The sequence below is a fragment of the Arachis hypogaea genome, chromosome 9, assembly GCF_003086295.3.
Source record: "Arachis hypogaea cultivar Tifrunner chromosome 9, arahy.Tifrunner.gnm2.J5K5, whole genome shotgun sequence".
Taxonomy (NCBI): Eukaryota; Viridiplantae; Streptophyta; class Magnoliopsida; order Fabales; family Fabaceae; genus Arachis; species Arachis hypogaea.
This window is the reverse complement of record NC_092044.1, coordinates 38,788,194-38,797,460: the sequence shown is the minus strand read 5'-3', so window position 1 is coordinate 38,797,460 and position 9,267 is coordinate 38,788,194. Positions and strand designations below refer to the sequence as shown.

The 9,267-nt window shown below is 37.9% G+C and overlaps 1 non-coding gene across 1 annotated transcript; it reads left to right on the top strand.

The window, feature by feature from the left end:
* The first annotated feature begins 481 nt into the window (after positions 1 to 481).
* LOC112713915 (small nucleolar RNA R71) lies at positions 482 to 587 on the top strand. The gene has a single exon (XR_003158874.1). It is a non-coding gene; the product is annotated as a small nucleolar RNA R71 (small nucleolar RNA).
* The last annotated feature ends 8,680 nt before the right edge of the window (positions 588 to 9,267 follow it).

Sequence of the window (9,267 nt, the reverse complement as noted above, 5' to 3'; positions counted from 1 at the left end):
CCACCCCTGATTGTATGTCTTAGAGTATGGATCATTATTGGGGTTTCTAGGAGCATTCCCCATGTAATTGACATGTTCAGTAGAAGATTGAGCATAATCATAGTTCTCACCTTGCATAGAACTACCAATCATGTCATAAGGGGCCTCTTGAGGTGCAGTTTGAGTGTTGACAGCTGAAACCTGCATCCCACTAAATTGTTGAGTAAGAAAATTCATCTGCTGAGACAAAATTTTATTTTGAGCAAGAAGAGCATCAAAAGCTTCCACTTCCATGACACCCTTCTTCTGAGGAGTCCTAAAGTTCACAGGATTCCTGTTAGTTGAGTATAAATATTGGTTGTTAGCAACAAATTCAATAAGTTCATTAGTCTCCTCTGGTGTCTTCTTCATGTGCAGTCAACCACCAGCAGAATTATCCAAACACATTTTGGACATTTCACACAATCCCTCATAAAAGATATCCTGCTAAGTGCATCTAGAGAACATGTCCCGAGGGCATTGCCTAGTCAGTAGCTTGAATCTCTCCCAGGCTTCATAAAGGGTCTCACCATCTTTCTGTCTGAAAGTCTGGACATCCACCCTTAGCTTAGTCAGCTTTTATGGTGGGAAAAATTTAGTCAGAAATCCAGTGACCACCTTATCCCAAGTATCCACACTCTCCTTGGGTTGAGAATCTAACCACAACTTTGCTCTATCCCTCACAACAAATGGGAATAGCATGAGTTTGTATACCTAAGGATTCACTTTGTTAGTCTTCACAGTATCAGAAATCTGCAAAAAATTAGAAATAAATTAATTTGGGTCTTCATGAGGAAGTCCATGATACTGGAAATTTTGTTGCACAAGAGTGACCAGCTGAGGCTTCAGTTCAAAATTGTTTGTAGCTATAGGAGGCATCATAATGCTTTTTCCATAAAGATCTGCATTGGGAGTAGTGTATGAGCCAAGCACTCTTCTAGGTTGCTCATTCTCATTCAGATTTACCATATTGGTATTCACATCACCATTCTGATCCATGGTGGACTCTGCAACTTCCCTTTCAGGAGTTCCACTCAGATTTTCACTAGCCTTGTAAAGTCTAGCTTGTTGCAAACGCCGTCTCAAATTCCTTTCAAGTTCGGGATCAAAATCTATAAGAGGTTCTTTTTCCCTATTCCTGCTCATAAACAGACAGAAAATAAGACAAAAGTGGGAATTTCTACGTCAGAGTGCAGAGAATTTCCAATGAGGTAACCTATGTAAAAGAAATAAAATAAAGCAACTAAATAAATTAGCCAATGAAGTTCGAAAATTATAAGTAAAATTAGGGCAAAAAAATTTCGAAATTATTAAGAAAAATAAATAGGAAAAATTAAAATAAAAATAACTAGGGGATACCAAACTTAATTTCAGAAATTACAGAAAATAGTAGTTAAAAAATTCAAAAATTAAAGTTCAGAATTAAATAAAATTAAAGCTAAAATGCCTAATCTAAGCAATCAAACAACTAATAGTTGTCAATCACAATCAATCCCCAGCAACGGAACTAAAAACTTGGTGTAAAATTTATAACCGGCAAGTGCACTAGGTCGTACCAAGTAATATCTCAGGTGAGTGAGGGTCGATCCCACGAGGATTGATGGACTAAGCCATAATGGTTGAATGATTTACTTAGTTAGACAAATAGAAAAGAGTGTTGAGGGTTCAAATGCATCAAACAGTAATTCAGAGAATTAGAAAAGCAAGTAGTAAACAGGTTGTGAAGTATATATGGAGAAACAGCTAAGGCTTCAGAGATATCTATCTTCCGGATTGACTTTTCTTACTAACTATTTTAATCATGCAAGATTCAATTCATGGGAAACTATATGTGACTAAACCATAATTCCTTAGACATTTTTAGTCTCCTCTAACCTTCATCAACCGCCAATTCCTTGGTCACTTAATTCCAATTAGAGAGTTGTTCATACCCTGGGTCGAACTATGCGACCCGGGCCGACTAAAGACACCAGTGACCGACCTCTTCAGGGCAGTCGCCAGCGACCTCTTACTAAAAGAGTTCGGCCAAATCACCATATATGCCCAAGCAGGCCCAACAGAAGGAGAAAGCCCAATCTAAAGGCGGCTAGGCCTTTAAAAGATGAGGTGGTTCACCTAAAAGATAAGATAAGATAACTATCTTATCTCAAGGAAACCACTCAATACAACTATAAATACACTGGAACACCCAGATATAACTCATTGATAAACCACTATTTTACGGTTTATCCTGTGCTTAATCTAGTGGATTTTATCCATTATTCTCACACTTATTCATACAATTCGCATGTTTTACGTTTTCCTTCCTGATTTTGTGCTATGATTGAAAACATGCTTCTTTGGCCTTATATTTGCTAATATTAATCCTCTCTTATTACCATTAGATTTCGTGATATGTGCGTTAAGTGATTACAAGGATTACATGGTAGGAATGGCTTGGAGAACGGAAAGGAAGCATGCAAAACTGGAAGGAATACAAGAAATTGAAGGAACTCCAATGCTGTCAACCTGACCCTCTTGCACTAAATCGATCATAACTTGAGCTACAGATGTTCAAATAAGGCAGCTCTAGTTGCGTTGGAAAGCTAGCGTCCGGGGCTTCGAAATGATATATAATTTGCCATATATTTTCTCTGAGGATAGAGGACGCTAACGCGTGCATCACGCGCACGCGTCGCATCTACAAAAATCAGCGTGGCAGAATTCGTTCCCAGCGATTTTTGGGCTGTTTCTGGCCTAATTTTTGGCCCAGAAAACACAAATTAGAGGCTATAATGTGGGGGAATGCATTCATTCAAGAAAACAACATTCATAATTCATAATTTTAGGTTTTAGATGTAGTTTTTAGAGAGAGAGAGGAGGTTCTCTCCTCTCTCTTAGGTTTTAGGATTATGATTTCTTTTAGTCATTAGGATTGTTTCTTCATATCAGATTCAATATTCCTTTATTTTGACTTCTCTTCTACTTTTAGATACTATAATGCTTTTATTTATTGATGACTTATGTTGCCAAATTGGCTTATGAACTTTTCCATGTTAGATTTGATTTCTTTTATTAATGCAATTTGAGGTATTTCAGATATATGATTTTTATTTAGCTTTCTATATTCTTAGCTTTGGTTGAGTAATTAGAGACTCCTGAGTTATCAAACTCTTTTGTTGATTCATAATTGGAAGTTGCTAATTGAATTGAATTTCACTAACTCTAGTCTTTCTTTGGGAATTGACTAGGACTTGAGGACTCATATCGATTTATCCACTTGACTTACCTTCATAGTTAGAGGTTGACTAAGTGGGAGTAACGAGTAATTCCCATCACAATTGATAAGGATAACTAGGATAGGACTTCTAATTTTCATACCTTGCCAAGATTTTTCTTAGCTATTGATTTATTAATTCGTGTAATTTATTTCTCTTGTTCAAACCTTTAAAAAACCCAAAATACTCCTGGTGCACGAAATTGTGATCATCAACAATGGCGCCAAAAACTTGGTAGCACTCTCAAACGTAAATCACACTTTGTCACAACTTCGCACAACTAACCAGCAAGTGCACTGGGTCGTCCAAGTAATAAAACTTACGTGAGTAAGGGTCGATCCCACGGAGATTGTTGGTATGAAGCAAGATATGGTCATCTTGTAATTCTCAGTTAGGCGGATTCAAATGGTTATAAAGGTTTCGAAAATAATAATAAATAAAGCATAAAATAAAGATAGAGATACTTATGTAATTCATTGATGAGACTTTCAGATAAGTGTATGGAGAAGCTTGTCCCTTCTGAATCTCTACTTTTCTACTGCTTTCTTCCAATCCTTCATACTCCTTTCCATGGCAAGCTGTATGTAGGGCATCACTGTTGTCAATGGCTCATTCCCATCCTCTCAGTGAAAATGGTCCAAATGCTCTTATCACAGCACGACTAATCATCTGTCGGTTCTCGATCATGTCGGAATAGAATCCATTGATTCTTTTGAATCTATCACTACGCCCAACAATCGCGAGTTTGAAGCTCGTCACAGTCATTCAATCCCTGAATCCTACTCGGAATACCACAGACAAGGTTTAGACTTTTCGGATTCTCAAGAATGGCCGCCAAAGGGTTCTAGCTTATACCACGAAGATTCTGATTAAGGAATCCAAGAGATACACGCTCGGTCTAAGGTAGAACGGAAGTGGTTGTTAGTCATGCGTTCATAGGTGAGAATGACGATGAGTGTCACGGATCATCACATTCATCATGTTGAAGTGCAACGAATATCTTAGAACAAGAATAAGCCGAATTGAATAGAAAATGGTAGTAATTGCATTGAAACTCGAGGTACAGTAGAGCTCCACACCCTTAATCTATGGTGTGTAGAAACTCCACCGTTGAAAATACATAAGTGATGGTCCAGGCATGGCCGAATGGTGCCAGACTGGGCGTTAAACGCCCATTTGCTGCCCTTACTGGCGTTTAAACGCCAGCAAGCTTTTCCTCCAGGGTGTGCTATTTCTCTTTCTGTTTTTCATTCTGTTTTTGCTTTTTCAATTGTTTTTGTGACTTCACATGATCATCAACCTATAGAAAACATAAAATAACAATAGAAAATAGATAAATATAACATTGGGTTGCCTCCCAACAAGCGCTTCTTTAATGTCAGTAGCTTGACAGTGGGCTCTCGTGGAGCCTTACAGATACTCAGAGCAATGTTGGAACCTCCCAACACCAAACTTAGAGTTTGACTGTGGGGGCTCTGTTTGACTCTGCTTTGAGAGAAGCTCTTCATGCTTCCTCTCCATGGTTACAGAGGGATATCCTTGAGCGTTAAATACAAAGGATTCTTCATTCACTTGAATGATCAATTCTCCTCTGTCAACATCAATCACAGCCTTTGCTATGGCTAGGAAGGGTCTACCAAGGATGATGGATTCATCCATGCACTTCCCAGTCTCTAGGACTATGAAATCAGCAGGGATGTAATGGTATTCAACCTTTACCAGAACATCCTCTACAATTTCATAAGCTTGTTTTCTTGAATTTTCTGCCATCTCTAGTGAGATTCTTGTAGCTTGTACCTCAAAGATCCCTAGCTTCTCCATTATAGAGAGAGGCATGAGGTTTATGCTTGACCCTAGGTCACACAGAGCCTTCTTGAAGGTCAAGGTGCCTACTGTACAAGGTATTGAGAACTTCCCAGGGTCCTGTCTCTTTTGAGGTAATCTCTGCTTAGTCAAGTCATCCAGTTCTTTGGTGAGCAAAGGAGGTTCATCCTCCCAAGTTTCATTACCAAATAACTTGTCATTTAGCTTCATGATTGCTCCAAGGTATTTAGCAACTTGCTCTTCAGTGACATCTTCATCCTCTTCAGAGGAAGAATACTCATCAGAGCTCATGAATGGCAGAAGTAAATCCAATGGAGTCTCTATGGTCTCAGTGTGAGCCTCAGATTCCCATGGTTCCTCATTAGGGAACTCGTTGGAGGCCAGTGGACGTCCATTGAGGTCTTCCTCAGTGGCGCTCACTGCCTCTTTCTCCTCTCCAAATTCGGCCATGTTGATGGCCTTACACTCTCCTTTTGGATTCTCTTCTGTATTGCTTGGAAGAGTACTAGGAGGGAGTTCAGTAACTTTCTTACTCAGCTGACCCGCTTGTGCCTCCAAGTTTCTAATGGAGGATCTTGTTTCAGTCGTGAAACTTTGAGTGGCTTTGATTAGATCAGAGACCATGGTTGCTAAGTCAGAGTGGCTCTGCTTAAATTTGCAAGAATTCAGCTAAAAACTGATGAGGATCTTCCAATGGAAGTCCATGGAACTTGCAATTCTGCTGCATTAGAGAAACTAATTGAGGCTTAAGCTCAAAGTTGTTTGCTCCAATGGCAGGGATAGAGATGCTTCTCCCATAGAAGTCGGGAGTAGGTGCAGTAAAGTCACCCATCACCTTCCTTGCATTGTTGGCATTGTTGTTGTTTTCGGCTGCCATGGCTTCTTCTTTGAAGAATTCTGTTAGGTACTCTACAGAGAGTTGTGCTTTAGCTTCTCTTAGCTTTCGCTTCAAGGTCCTTTCAGGTTCAGGGTCAGCCTCAACAAAAATGCTTTTGTCTTTGCTCCTGCTCATATGAAAGAGAAGAAAACAAGAAAATATGGAATCCTCTATGTCACAGTATAGAGATTCCTTGAGGTGTTAGAGGAAAAGAAAAATAGAAGGAAGAGGTAGAAGAATTCGAACTTAGAAAGATAGAGTTCAAATTGTGCATTGAGGAGGAGTGTTAGTCCATAAATAGAAGGATGTGAGAAGAGGGGAAGAAATTTTTTAAAATTAAAGTGAATTAATTAAAAGAAATTTTGAAAAATGGTAATTGATTTTCGAAACTAAGATTGGGAAAGAAATTAAGTGAAATTTGAAAAAGATTTTGAAATTAGAAATCAAAAAGATATGATTGAAAACTATTTTGAAAAAGATGTGATTAAAAAGATATGATTGAAAAGTTATGGTTTTAAAAAGATATGATCGAAAAGATATGATTGAAAAACAATTTAAAAAGATTTGATTTTTAAAATCAATGACTTGGCTAACAAGAAAAGATATGATTCAAACATTAAACCTTTCTCATTAGAAAAGGCAACATACTTGAAATGTTGAATCAAATCATTAATTGTTAGCAAATATTTTTTTGAAAAATGGAAAGAAATTGATTTTGAAAATATATGATTGAAAAGATATGATTTGAAAAAGATTTGATTTTGAAAAATTATGGAAACTTGAAAAAAAATTGAATTAAAAACAAAATCTTCCCTCTTGTGCCATTTTGGCGTTAAACGCCCAGAATGGTATCCATTCTGGCGTTTAACGCCCAAAACTCTACCCTTTTGGGCGTTAAACGCCCAGCCAGGCACCCTGGCTGGCATTTAAACGCCAGTTTTCGTTCTTCACTGGGCGTTTTGAATGCCCAGCCTTTTTTGTGTGATTCCTCTGCTGTATGTTCTGAATCTTCAATTCTCTGTATTATTGACTTGAAAAGACACAAATTAAATTTTTTTTTTGGATTTTTAATAATGAGGAATAATCAAAATGAAACAAAGATCAAATAAACAATGCATGCTAGACACCAAACTTAGAAGTTTGTATACTACTGACACTAACAAGTTGGGAATGCATATGAGAAACAACAAAACACTCAAGACAAGAGAATTTAAAGATCAGAGCAATGAAATCATCAAGAACAACTTGAAGATCAATGAAGACACATGATTGAATTCAAAGAATGCATGCAATTGACACCAAACTTAAAATGAGACACTAGACTCAACAAGAAATATAAAATATTTTTGGTTTTTTATGATTTTGTAATTTTTTTTGGATTTTTCGAAAATTATACGGAGAAGAAAATAAAGAGATTCAAAATTTTTAATAAGAATTCCAAGAATCATGCAATGTTAGTCTAAAGCTTTAGTCTAAAGAAATTAGACATGGCTAGCCAAGCTTCAGCAGGACATTGCATTCAAGAGCTAAATTGATGAAAATCAATCAGCTTTGGTGATGATAAGAACATCACCTTGAAAAACTAGAATTCATTCTTAAAAATTTTGAAAAATACCTAATCTAAGCAACAAGATGAACCGTCAGTTGTCCAAACTCAAACAATCCCTGGCAACGGCGCCAAAAACTTGGTGCACGAAATTGTGATCATCAATGGCACCATCGACATGGTACGCTCAATTGCAATCTCAACTCTTTATCACAACTTCGCACAAGTAACCAACAAGTGCACTGGGTCGTCCAAGTAATAAACCTTATGTGAGTAAGGGTCGATCCCACGGAGATTGTTGGTATGAAGCAACCTATGGTCATCTTGTAAATCTCATTCAGGCAGATTCAAATGGTTATAGATGATTTATAAATAAAGCATAAAATAAAGATAGAGATACTTATGCAATTCATTGGTGAGAATTTCAGATAAGCGTATGGAGATGCTTTGTCCCTTCCGTCTCTCTGCTTTCCTACTGTCTTCATCCAATCCTTCTTACTCCTTTCCATGGCAAGCTGTATGTTGGGCATCACTGTTGTCAATGGCTATAGTCCCGTCCTCTCAGTGAAAATGTTCAACGCGCTCTGTCACAGCACGGCTATTTAGCTGTCAGTTCTCGATCATGTCGGAATAGAATCCAGTGATTCTTTTGCGTCTGTCACTAACGCCCCACAATCGCGAGTTTGAAGCTCGTCACAGTCATTCAATCCTTGAATCCTACTCAAAATACCACAGACAAGGTTTAGACCTTCCGAATTCTCTTGAATGCCGCCATCAATTCTAGCTTATATCACGAAGATTCCGATTAAGGGATCCAAGAGATATCCACTCAATCTAAGGTAGAACGGAGGTGGTTGTCAGGCACACGTTCATAGGTGAGAATGATGATGAGTGTCACGGATCACCACATTCATCAAGTTGAGGAACAAGTGATATCTTAGAACAAGAATAATCTGAATTGAATAGAAGAACAATAGTAATTGCATTAATACTCGAGGTACAGCAGAGCTCCACACATTAATCTATGGTGTGTAGAAACTCCACCGTTGAAAATACATAAGAACAAGATCTAGGCATGGCCGAATGGCCAGCCTCCCAAAGAGGGTTCAATCATAAAAACATGATCAAAAGATGATCCTAAGATCTAAAGTGATCAAAAGATGTCTAATACAATAGCAAAAGGTCCTATTTGTAGAGAACTAGTAGCTTAGGGTTTACAAAGATGAGTAAATGACATAAAAATCCACTTCTGGGCCCACTTGGTGTGTGCTTGGGCTGAGCATTGAAGCTTTCATGTGTTGAAACTTTTCTTGGAGTTAAACGCCAGCTTTTGTGCCAGTTTGGGCGTTTAACTCCCATTCTTGTGCCAGTTCCGGCGTTAAACGCCAAAATTCTTGAGCTGACTTGGAACGCCTGTTTTGGCCATCAAATCTCGGGCAAAGTATGGACTATTATACATTTCTGGAAAGCCCAGGATGTCTACTTTCCAACGCAATTGAGATTGCGCCAATTGGGCTTCTGTAGCTCCAGAAAATCCACTTCGAGTGCAGGGAGGTCAGAATCCAACAGCATCTGCAGTCCTTTTTAGCCTCTGAATCAGATTTTTGCTTAGGTCCCTCAATTTCAGCCAGAAAATACCTGAAATCACAAAAAAACACACAAACTCATAGTAAAGTCTAGAAAAGTGAATTTTAAATAAAAATTAATAAAAATATAATAAAAGCTAACTAAAATATACTAAAAAC